A 12,924-nucleotide genomic window follows, 5' to 3' on the forward strand; every position below is an offset into this window, starting at 1 on the left:
TAGAAAAAAAGTTACTCACCGATATCCACGAAACAAACAAACGGAATTCGACTCCGTGTTTTGAGCAATATCAGAACAAAGACGACCGTTTCCGGCGTAATTTGACGCGCTGAATGCGATAGAACAAGGTTTAGGTCGCTAGCATGTATAGAAAAAAAGTTACTAACCGATATCTGAAAAACAAACAAACGGACTCCGACTTCGTCTATCGAGCAATATCAAAACAAAGACGGCCGTTTCCGGCGTAATTTGACGCGCTGAATGCGATAAAACAAGTTTTAGGTCGCTAGCATGTATAGAAAAAAAGTTACTCACCGATATCCACGAAACAAACAAACGGAATTCGACTTCGTGTTTTAAGCAATATCAAAACAAAGACGACCGTTTCCGGCGTAATTTGACGCGCTAAATGCGATAAAACAAGTTTGAGGTCGCTAGCATGTATAGAAAAAAAGTTACTCACCGATATCCACGAAACAAACAAACGGACTTCGACTTCGTGTTTCGAGCAATATCAAAACAAAGACGGCCGTATCCGGCGTAATTTGACGCGCTGAATGCGATAAAACAAGTTTTAGGTCGCTAGCATGTATAGAAAAAAAGTTACTCACCGATATCCACGAAACAAACAAACGGAATTCGACTTCGTGTTTTAAGCAATATCAAAACAAAGACGACCGTTTCCGGCGTAATTTGACGCGCTGAATGCGATAAAGCAAGTTTTAGGTCGCTAGCATGTATAGAAAAAAAGTTACTCACCGATATCCACGAAACAAACAAACGGAATTCGACTTCGTGTTTTAAGCAATATCAAAACAAAGACGACCGTTTCCGGCGTAATTTGACGCGCTGAATGCGATAAAGCAAGTTTTAGGTCGCTAGCATGTATAGAAAAAAAGTTACTCACCGATATCCACGAAACAAACGAACGGAATTCGACTTCGTGTTTTAAGCAATATCGAAACAAAGACCACCGTTTTCGGCGTAATTTGACGCGCTGAATGCGATAAAACAAGTTTTAGGTCGCTAGCATGTATAGAAAAAAAGTTACTCACCGATATCCACGAAACAAACAAACGGAATTCGACTCCGTGTTTCAAGCAATATCAGGACAAAGACGACCGTTTCCGGCGTAATTTGACGCGCTGAATGCGATAGAACAAGTTTTAGGTCGCTAGCATGTATAGAAAAAAAGTTACTAACCGATATCTGAAAAACAAACAAACGGACTCCTACTTCGTCTATCGAGCAATATCAAAACAAAGACGTCCGTTTCCGGCGTAATTTGACGCGCTGAATGCGATAAAACAAGTTTTAGGTCGCTAGCATGTATCGAAGAAAAGTTACTCACCGATATCCACGAAACAAACAAACGGAATTCGACTCCGTGTTTTGAGCAATATCAGAACAAAGACGACCGTTTCCGGCGTAATTTGACGCGCTGAATGCGATAAAACAAGTTTTAGGTCGCTAGCATGTATAGAAAAAAAGTTACTCACCGATATCCACGAAACAAACGAACGGAATTCGACTTCGTGTTTTAAGCAATATCGAAACAAAGACCACCGTTTTCGGCGTAATTTGACGCGCTGAATGCGATGAAACAGGTTTTAGGTCGCTAGCATGTATAGAAAAAAAGTTACTCACCGATATCCACGAAACAAACGAACGGAATTCGACTTCGTGTTTCAAGCAATATCGAAACAAAGACCACCGTTTTCGGCGTAATTTGACGCGCTGAATGCGATAAAACAGGTTTTAGGTCGCTAGCATGTATAGAAAAAAAGTTACTCACCGATATCCACGAAACAAACAAACGGACTTCGACTTCGTGTTTCGAGCAATATCAAAACAAAGACGGCCGTTTCCGGCGTAATTTGACGCGCTGAATGCGATAAAACAAGTTTTAGGTCGCTAGCATGTATAGAAAAAAAGTTACTCACCGATATCCACGAAACGAACAAACGGAATTCGACTCCGTGTTTTGAGCAATATCAGGACAAAGACGACCGTCTCCGGCGTAATTTGACGCGCTGAATGCGATAGAACAAGTTTTAGGTCGCTAGCATGTATAGAAAAAAAGTTACTAACCGATATCTGAAAAACAAACAAACGGACTCCTACTTCGTCTATCGAGCAATATCAAAACAAAGACGGCCGTTTCCGGCGTAATTTGACGCGCTGAATGCGATAAAACAAGTTTTAGGTCGCTAGCATGTATAGAAAAAAAGTTACTCACCGATATCCACGAAACAAACAAACGGACTTCGACTTCGTGTTTCGAGCAATATCAAAACAAAGACGGCCGTTTCCGGCGTAATTTGACGCGCTGAATGCGATAAAACAAGTTTTAGGTCGCTAGCATGTATAGAAAAAAAGTTACTCACCGATATCCACGAAACGAACAAACGGAATTCGACTCCGTGTTTTGAGCAATATCAGGACAAAGACGACCGTCTCCGGCGTAATTTGACGCGCTGAATGCGATAGAACAAGTTTTAGGTCGCTAGCATGTATAGAAAAAAAGTTACTAACCGATATCTGAAAAACAAACAAACGGACTCCTACTTCGTCTATCGAGCAATATCAAAACAAAGACGGCCGTTTCCGGCGTAATTTGACGCGCTGAATGCGATAAAACAAGTTTTAGGTCGCTAGCATGTATAGAAAAAAAGTTACTCACCGATATCCACGAAACAAACGAACGGAATTCGACTTCGTGTTTTAAGCAATATCAAAACAAAGACGACCGTTTCCGGCGTAATTTGACGCGCTGAATGCGATAAAACAAGTTTTAGGTCGCTAGCATGTATAGAAGAAAAGTTACTCACCGATATCCACGAAACAAACAAACGGAATTCGACTCCGTGTTTTGAGCAATATCAGAACAAAGACGACCGTTTCCGGCGTAATTTGACGCGCTGAATGCGATAAAACAAGTTTTAGGTCGCTAGCATGTATAGAAAAAAAGTTACTCACCGATATCCACGAAACAAACGAACGGAATTCGACTTCGTGTTTTAAGCAATATCAAAACAAAGACGACCGATTCCGGCGTAATTTGACGCGCTGAATGCGATAAAACAAGTTTTAGGTCGCTAGCATGTATAGAAAAAAAGTTACTCACCGATATCCACGAAACAAACGAACGGAATTCGACTTCGTGTTTTAAGCAATATCAAAACAAAAACGACCGTTTTCGGCGTAATTTGACGCGCTGAATGCGATAAAACAAGTTTTAGGTCGCTAGGATGTATAGAAAAAAAGTTACTCACCGATATCCACGAAACAAACAAACGGAATTTGACTCCGTGTTTTGAGCAATATCAGAACAAAGACGACCGTTTCCGGCGTAATTTGACGCGCTAAATGCGATAAAGCAAGTTTTAGGTCGCTAGCATGTATAGAAAAAAAGTGACTCACCGATATCCACGAAACAAACAAACGGACTTCGACTTCGTGTTTCGAGCAATATCAAAACAAAGACGGCGGTTTCCGGCGTAATTTGACGCGCTGAATGCGATAAAACAAGTTTCAGGTCGCTAGCATGTATAGAAAAAAAGTTACTCACCGATATCCACGAAACAAACGAACGGAATTTGACTTCGTGTTTTAAGCAATATCAAAACAAAGACGACCGTTTCCGGCGTAATTTGACGCGCTGAATGCGATAAAACAAGTTTCAGGTCGCTAGCATGTATAGAAAAAAAGTTACTCACCGATATCCACGAAACAAACGAACGGAATTCGACTTCGTGTTTTAAGCAATATCAAAACAAAAACGACCGTTTTCGGCGTAATTTGACGCGCTGAATGCGATAAAACAAGTTTTAGGTCGCTAGGATGTATAGAAAAAAAGTTACTCACCGATATCCACGAAACAAACAAACGGAATTCGACTCCGTGTTTTGAGCAATATCAGAACAAAGACGACCGTCTCCGGCGTAATTTGACGCGCTGAATGCGATAAAGCAAGTTTTAGGTCGCTAGCATGTATAGAAAAAAAGTTACTCACCGATATTCACGAAACAAACAAACGGACTTCGACTTCGTGTTTCGAGCAATATCAAAACAAAGACGGCCGTTTCCGGCGTAATTTGACGCGCTGAATGCGATAAAACAAGTTTTAGGTCGCTAGCATGTATAGAAAAAAAGTTACTCACCGATATCCACGAAACAAACAAACGGAATTCGACTCCGTGTTTTGAGCAATATCAGAACAAAGACGACCGTTTCCGGCGTAATTTGACGCGCTGAATGCGATAGAACAAGTTTTAGGTCGCTAGCATGTATAGAAAAAAAGTTACTAACCGATATCCACGAAACAAACGAACGGAATTCGACTTCGTGTTTCAAGCAATATCGAAACAAAGACCACCGTTTTTGGCGTAATTTGACGCGCTGAATGCGATAAAACAGGTTTTAGGTCGCTAGCATGTATAGAAAAAAAGTTACTCACCGATATCCACGAAACAAACAAACGGACTTCGACTTCGTGTTTCGAGCAATATCAAAACAAAGACGGCCGTTTCCGGCGTAATTTGACGCGCTGAATGCGATAAAACAAGTTTTAGGTCGCTAGCATGTATAGAAAAAAAGTTACTCACCGATATCCACGAAACGAACAAACGGAATTCGACTCCGTGTTTTAAGCAATATCAGGACAAAGACGACCGTCTCCGGCGTAATTTGACGCGCTGAATGCGATAGAACAAGTTTTAGGTCGCTAGCATGTATAGAAAAAAAGTTACTAACCGATATCTGAAAAACAAACAAACGGACTCCTACTTCGTCTATCGAGCAATATCAAAACAAAGACGGCCGTTTCCGGCGTAATTTGACGCGCTGAATGCGATAAAACAAGTTTTAGGTCGCTAGGATGTATAGAAAAAAAGTTACTCACCGATATCCACGAAACAAACAAACGGAATTCGACTCCGTGTTTTGAGCAATATCAGAACAAAGACGACCGTCTCCGGCGTAATATGACGCGCTGAATGCGATAAAGCAAGTTTTAGGTCGCTAGCATGTATAGAAAAAAAGTTACTCACCGATATTCACGAAACAAACAAACGGACTTCGACTTCGTGTTTCGAGCAATATCAAAACAAAGACGGCCGTTTCCGGCGTAATTTGACGCGCTGAATGCGATAAAACAAGTTTTAGGTCGCTAGCATGTATAGAAAAAAAGTTACTCACCGATATCCACGAAACAAACAAACGGAATTCGACTCCGTGTTTTGAGCAATATCAGAACAAAGACGACCGTTTCCGGCGTAATTTGACGCGCTGAATGCGATAGAACAAGTTTTAGGTCGCTAGCATGTATAGAAAAAAAGTTACTAACCGATATCCACGAAACAAACGAACGGAATTCGACTTCGTGTTTCAAGCAATATCGAAACAAAGACCACCGTTTTTGGCGTAATTTGACGCGCTGAATGCGATAAAACAGGTTTTAGGTCGCTAGCATGTATAGAAAAAAAGTTACTCACCGATATCCACGAAACAAACAAACGGACTTCGACTTCGTGTTTCGAGCAATATCAAAACAAAGACGGCCGTTTCCGGCGTAATTTGACGCGCTGAATGCGATAAAACAAGTTTTAGGTCGCTAGCATGTATAGAAAAAAAGTTACTCACCGATATCCACGAAACGAACAAACGGAATTCGACTCCGTGTTTTAAGCAATATCAGGACAAAGACGACCGTCTCCGGCGTAATTTGACGCGCTGAATGCGATAGAACAAGTTTTAGGTCGCTAGCATGTATAGAAAAAAAGTTACTAACCGATATCTGAAAAACAAACAAACGGACTCCTACTTCGTCTATCGAGCAATATCAAAACAAAGACGGCCGTTTCCGGCGTAATTTGACGCGCTGAATGCGATAAAACAAGTTTTAGGTCGCTAGCATGTATAGAAAAAAAGTTACTCACCGATATCCACGAAACAAACAAACGGACTTCGACTTCGTGTTTCGAGCAATATCAAAACAAAGACGGCCGTTTCCGGCGTAATTTGACGCGCTGAATGCGATAAAACAAGTTTTAGGTCGCTAGCATGTATAGAAAAAAAGTTACTCACCGATATCCACGAAACGAACAAACGGAATTCGACTCCGTGTTTTGAGCAATATCAGGACAAAGACGACCGTCTCCGGCGTAATTTGACGCGCTGAATGCGATAGAACAAGTTTTAGGTCGCTAGCATGTATAGAAAAAAAGTTACTAACCGATATCTGAAAAACAAACAAACGGACTCCTACTTCGTCTATCGAGCAATATCAAAACAAAGACGGCCGTTTCCGGCGTAATTTGACGCGCTGAATGCGATAAAACAAGTTTTAGGTCGCTAGCATGTATAGAAAAAAAGTTACTCACCGATATCCACGAAACAAACGAACGGAATTCGACTTCGTGTTTTAAGCAATATCAAAACAAAGACGACCGTTTCCGGCGTAATTTGACGCGCTGAATGCGATAAAACAAGTTTTAGGTCGCTAGCATGTATAGAAGAAAAGTTACTCACCGATATCCACGAAACAAACAAACGGAATTCGACTCCGTGTTTTGAGCAATATCAGAACAAAGACGACCGTTTCCGGCGTAATTTGACGCGCTGAATGCGATAAAACAAGTTTTAGGTCGCTAGCATGTATAGAAAAAAAGTTACTCACCGATATCCACGAAACAAACGAACGGAATTCGACTTCGTGTTTTAAGCAATATCAAAACAAAGACGACCGTTTCCGGCGTAATTTGACGCGCTGAATGCGATAAAACAAGTTTTAGGTCGCTAGCATGTATAGAAAAAAAGTTACTCACCGATATCCACGAAACAAACGAACGGAATTCGACTTCGTGTTTTAAGCAATATCGAAACAAAGACCACCGTTTTCGGCGTAATTTGACGCGCTGAATGCGATGAAACAGGTTTTAGGTCGCTAGCATGTATAGAAAAAAAGTTACTCACCGATATCCACGAAACAAACGAACGGAATTCGACTTCGTGTTTCAAGCAATATCGAAACAAAGACCACCGTTTTCGGCGTAATTTGACGCGCTGAATGCGATAAAACAGGTTTTAGGTCGCTAGCATGTATAGAAAAAAAGTTACTCACCGATATCCACGAAACAAACAAACGGACTTCGACTTCGTGTTTCGAGCAATATCAAAACAAAGACGGCGGTTTCCGGCGTAATTTGACGCGCTGAATGCGATAAAACAAGTTTCAGGTCGCTAGCATGTATAGAAAAAAAGTTACTCACCGATATCCACGAAACAAACGAACGGAATTTGACTTCGTGTTTTAAGCAATATCAAAACAAAGACGACCGTTTCCGGCGTAATTTGACGCGCTGAATGCGATAAAACAAGTTTCAGGTCGCTAGCATGTATAGAAAAAAAGTTACTCACCGATATCCACGAAACAAACGAACGGAATTCGACTTCGTGTTTTAAGCAATATCAAAACAAAAACGACCGTTTTCGGCGTAATTTGACGCGCTGAATGCGATAAAACAAGTTTTAGGTCGCTAGGATGTATAGAAAAAAAGTTACTCACCGATATCCACGAAACAAACAAACGGAATTCGACTCCGTGTTTTGAGCAATATCAGAACAAAGACGACCGTTTCCGGCGTAATTTGACGCGCTGAATGCGATAAAGCAAGTTTTAGGTCGCTAGCATGTATAGAAAAAAAGTTACTCACCGATATTCACGAAACAAACAAACGGACTTCGACTTCGTGTTTCGAGCAATATCAAAACAAAGACGGCCGTTTCCGGCGTAATTTGACGCGCTGAATGCGATAAAACAAGTTTTAGGTCGCTAGCATGTATAGAAAAAAAGTTACTCACCGATATCCACGAAACAAACAAACGGAATTCGACTCCGTGTTTTGAGCAATATCAGAACAAAGACGACCGTTTCCGGCGTAATTTGACGCGCTGAATGCGATAGAACAAGTTTTAGGTCGCTAGCATGTATAGAAAAAAAGTTACTAACCGATATCTGAAAAACAAACAAACGGACTCCTACTTCGTCTATCGAGCAATATCAAAACAGAGACGGCCGTTTCCGGCGTAATTTGACGCGCTGAATGCGATAAAACAAGTTTTAGGTCGCTAGCATGTATAGAAAAAAAGTTACGCACCGATATCCACGAAACAAACGAACGGAATTCGACTTCGTGTTTTAAGCAATATCAAAACAAAGACGACCGTTTCCGGCGTAATTTGACGCGCTGAATGCGATAAAACAAGTTTTAGGTCGCTAGCATGTATAGAAGAAAAGTTACTCACCGATATCCACGAAACAAACAAACGGAATTCGACTCCGTGTTTTGAGCAATATCAGAACAAAGACGACCGTTTCCGGCGTAATTTGACGCGCTGAATGCGATAAAACAAGTTTTAGGTCGCTAGCATGTATAGAAAAAAAGTTACTCACCGATATCCACGAAACAAACGAACGGAATTCGACTTCGTGTTTTAAGCAATATCAAAACAAAGACGACCGTTTCCGGCGTAATTTGACGCGCTGAATGCGATGAAACGAGTTTTAGGTCGCTAGCATGTATAGAAAAAAAGTTACTCACCGATATCCACGAAACAAACGAACGGAATTCGACTTCGTGTTTTAAGCAATATCAAAACAAAAACGACCGTTTTCGGCGTAATTTGACGCGCTGAATGCGATAAAACAAGTTTTAGGTCGCTAGGATGTATAGAAAAAAAGTTACTCACCGATATCCACGAAACAAACAAACGGAATTCGACTCCGTGTTTTGAGCAATATCAGAACAAAGACGACCGTTTCCGGCGTAATTTGACGCGCTAAATGCGATAAAGCAAGTTTTAGGTCGCTAGCATGTATAGAAAAAAAGTGACTCACCGATATCCACGAAACAAACAAACGGACTTCGACTTCGTGTTTCGAGCAATATCAAAACAAAGACGGCCGTTTCCGGCGTAATTTGACGCGCTGAATGCGATAAAACAAGTTTTAGGTCGCTAGCATGTATAGAAAAAAAGTTACTCACCGATATCCACGAAACAAACGAACGGAATTCGACTTCGTGTTTTAAGCAATATCGAAACAAAGACCACCGTTTTCGGCGTAATTTGACGCGCTGAATGCGATAAAACAGGTTTTAGGTCGCTAGCATGTATAGAAAAAAAGTTACTCACCGATATCCACGAAACAAACAAACGGAATTCGACTCCGTGTTTTGAGCAATATCAGAACAAAGACGACCGTTTCCGGCGTAATTTGACGCGCTGAATGCGATAGAACAAGGTTTAGGTCGCTAGCATGTATAGAAAAAAAGTTACCAACCGATATCTGAAAAACAAGCAAACGGACTCCGACTTCGTCTATCGAGCAATATCAAAACAAAGACGGCCGTTTCCGGCGTAATTTGACGCGCTGAATGCGATAAAACAAGTTTTAGGTCGCTAGCATGTATAGAAAAAAAGTTACTCACCGATATCCACGAAACAAACAAATGGAATTCGACTTCGTGTTTTAAGCAATATCAAAACAAAGACGACCGTTTCCGGCGTAATTTGACGCGCTGAATGCGATAGAACAAGTTTTAGGTCGCTAGCATGTATAGAAAAAAAGTTACTAACCGATATCTGAAAAACAAACAAACGGACTCCTACTTCGTCTATCGAGCAATATCAAAACAGAGACGGCCGTTTCCGGCGTAATTTGACGCGCTGAATGCGATAAAACAAGTTTTAGGTCGCTAGCATGTATAGAAAAAAAGTTACTCACCGATATCCACGAAACAAACGAACGGAATTCGACTTCGTGTTTTAAGCAATATCAAAACAAAGACGACCGTTTCCGGCGTAATTTGACGCGCTGAATGCGATAAAACAAGTTTTAGGTCGCTAGCATGTATAGAAGAAAAGTTACTCACCGATATCCACGAAACAAACAAACGGAATTCGACTCCGTGTTTTGAGCAATATCAGAACAAAGACGACCGTTTCCGGCGTAATTTGACGCGCTGAATGCGATAAAACAAGTTTTAGGTCGCTAGCATGTATAGAAAAAAAGTTACTCACCGATATCCACGAAACAAACAAACGGAATTCGACTCCGTGTTTTGAGCAATATCAGAACAAAGACGACCGTTTCCGGCGTAATTTGACGCGCTAAATGCGATAAAGCAAGTTTTAGGTCGCTAGCATGTATAGAAAAAAAGTTACTCACCGATATCCACGAAACAAACGAACGGAATTCGACTTCGTGTTTTAAGCAATATCAAAACAAAGACGACCGTTTCCGGCGTAATTTGACGCGCTGAATGCGATAAAACAAGTTTTAGGTCGCTAGCATGTATAGAAGAAAAGTTACTCACCGATATCCACGAAACAAACAAACGGAATTCGACTCCGTGTTTTGAGCAATATCAGAACAAAGACGACCGTTTCCGGCGTAATTTGACGCGCTGAATGCGATAAAACAAGTTTTAGGTCGCTAGCATGTATAGAAAAAAAGTTACTCACCGATATCCACGAAACAAACAAACGGAATTCGACTCCGTGTTTTGAGCAATATCAGAACAAAGACGACCGTTTCCGGCGTAATTTGACGCGCTAAATGCGATAAAGCAAGTTTTAGGTCGCTAGCATGTATAGAAAAAAAGTGACTCACCGATATCCACGAAACAAACAAACGGACTTCGACTTCGTGTTTCGAGCAATATCAAAACAAAGACGGCCGTTTCCGGCGTAATTTGACGCGCTGAATGCGATAAAACAAGTTTTAGGTCGCTAGCATGTATAGAAAAAAAGTTACTCACCGATATCCACGAAACAAACGAACGGAATTCGACTTCGTGTTTTAAGCAATATCGAAACAAAGACCACCGTTTTCGGCGTAATTTGACGCGCTGAATGCGATAAAACAGGTTTTAGGTCGCTAGCATGTATAGAAAAAAAGTTACTCACCGATATCCACGAAACAAACAAACGGAATTCGACTCCGTGTTTTGAGCAATATCAGAACAAAGACGACCGTTTCCGGCGTAATTTGACGCGCTGAATGCGATAGAACAAGGTTTAGGTCGCTAGCATGTATAGAAAAAAAGTTACCAACCGATATCTGAAAAACAAGCAAACGGACTCCGACTTCGTCTATCGAGCAATATCAAAACAAAGACGGCCGTTTCCGGCGTAATTTGACGCGCTGAATGCGATAAAACAAGTTTTAGGTCGCTAGCATGTATAGAAAAAAAGTTACTCACCGATATCCACGAAACAAACAAATGGAATTCGACTTCGTGTTTTAAGCAATATCAAAACAAAGACGGCCGTTTCCGGCGTAATTTGACGCGCTGAATGCGATAGAACAAGGTTTAGGTCGCTAGCATGTATAGAAAAAAAGTTACCAACCGATATCTGAAAAACAAGCAAACGGACTCCGACTTCGTCTATCGAGCAATATCAAAACAAAGACGGCCGTTTCCGGCGTAATTTGACGCGCTGAATGCGATAAAACAAGTTTTAGGTCGCTAGCATGTATAGAAGAAAAGTTACTCACCGATATCCACGAAACAAACAAACGGAATTCGACTCCGTGTTTTGAGCAATATCAGAACAAAGACGACCGTTTCCGGCGTAATTTGACGCGCTGAATGCGATAAAACAAGTTTTAGGTCGCTAGCATGTATAGAAAAAAAGTTACTCACCGATATCCACGAAACAAACAAACGGAATTCGACTCCGTGTTTTGAGCAATATCAGAACAAAGACGACCGTTTCCGGCGTAATTTGACGCGCTAAATGCGATAAAGCAAGTTTTAGGTCGCTAGCATGTATAGAAAAAAAGTGACTCACCGATATCCACGAAACAAACAAACGGACTTCGACTTCGTGTTTCGAGCAATATCAAAACAAAGACGGCCGTTTCCGGCGTAATTTGACGCGCTGAATGCGATAAAACAAGTTTTAGGTCGCTAGCATGTATAGAAAAAAAGTTACTCACCGATATCCACGAAACAAACGAACGGAATTCGACTTCGTGTTTTAAGCAATATCGAAACAAAGACCACCGTTTTCGGCGTAATTTGACGCGCTGAATGCGATAAAACAGGTTTTAGGTCGCTAGCATGTATAGAAAAAAAGTTACTCACCGATATCCACGAAACAAACAAACGGAATTCGACTCCGTGTTTTGAGCAATATCAGAACAAAGACGACCGTTTCCGGCGTAATTTGACGCGCTGAATGCGATAGAACAAGGTTTAGGTCGCTAGCATGTATAGAAAAAAAGTTACCAACCGATATCTGAAAAACAAGCAAACGGACTCCGACTTCGTCTATCGAGCAATATCAAAACAAAGACGGCCGTTTCCGGCGTAATTTGACGCGCTGAATGCGATAAAACAAGTTTTAGGTCGCTAGCATGTATAGAAAAAAAGTTACTCACCGATATCCACGAAACAAACAAATGGAATTCGACTTCGTGTTTTAAGCAATATCAAAACAAAGACGACCGTTTCCGGCGTAATTTGACGCGCTGAATGCGATAAAGCAAGTTTTAGGTCGCTAGCATGTATAGAAAAAAAGTTACTCACCGATATCCACGAAACAAACGAACGGAATTCGACTTCGTGTTTTAAGCAATATCGAAACAAAGACCACCGTTTTCGGCGTAATTTGACGCGCTGAATGCGATAAAACAGGTTTTAGGTCGCTAGCATGTATAGAAAAAAAGTTACCAACCGATATCTGAAAAACAAACAAACGGACTCCGACTTCGTGTTTCGAGCAATATCAAAACAAAGACGACCGTTTCCGGCGTAATTTGACGCGCTGAATGCGATAAAACAAGTTTAAGGTCGCTAGCATGTATAGAAAAAAAGTTACCAACCGATATCTGAAAAACAAACAAACGGACTT

The sequence above is a fragment of the Diprion similis genome, chromosome 5, assembly GCF_021155765.1.
Source record: "Diprion similis isolate iyDipSimi1 chromosome 5, iyDipSimi1.1, whole genome shotgun sequence".
Classification (NCBI taxonomy): Eukaryota; Metazoa; Arthropoda; class Insecta; order Hymenoptera; family Diprionidae; genus Diprion; species Diprion similis.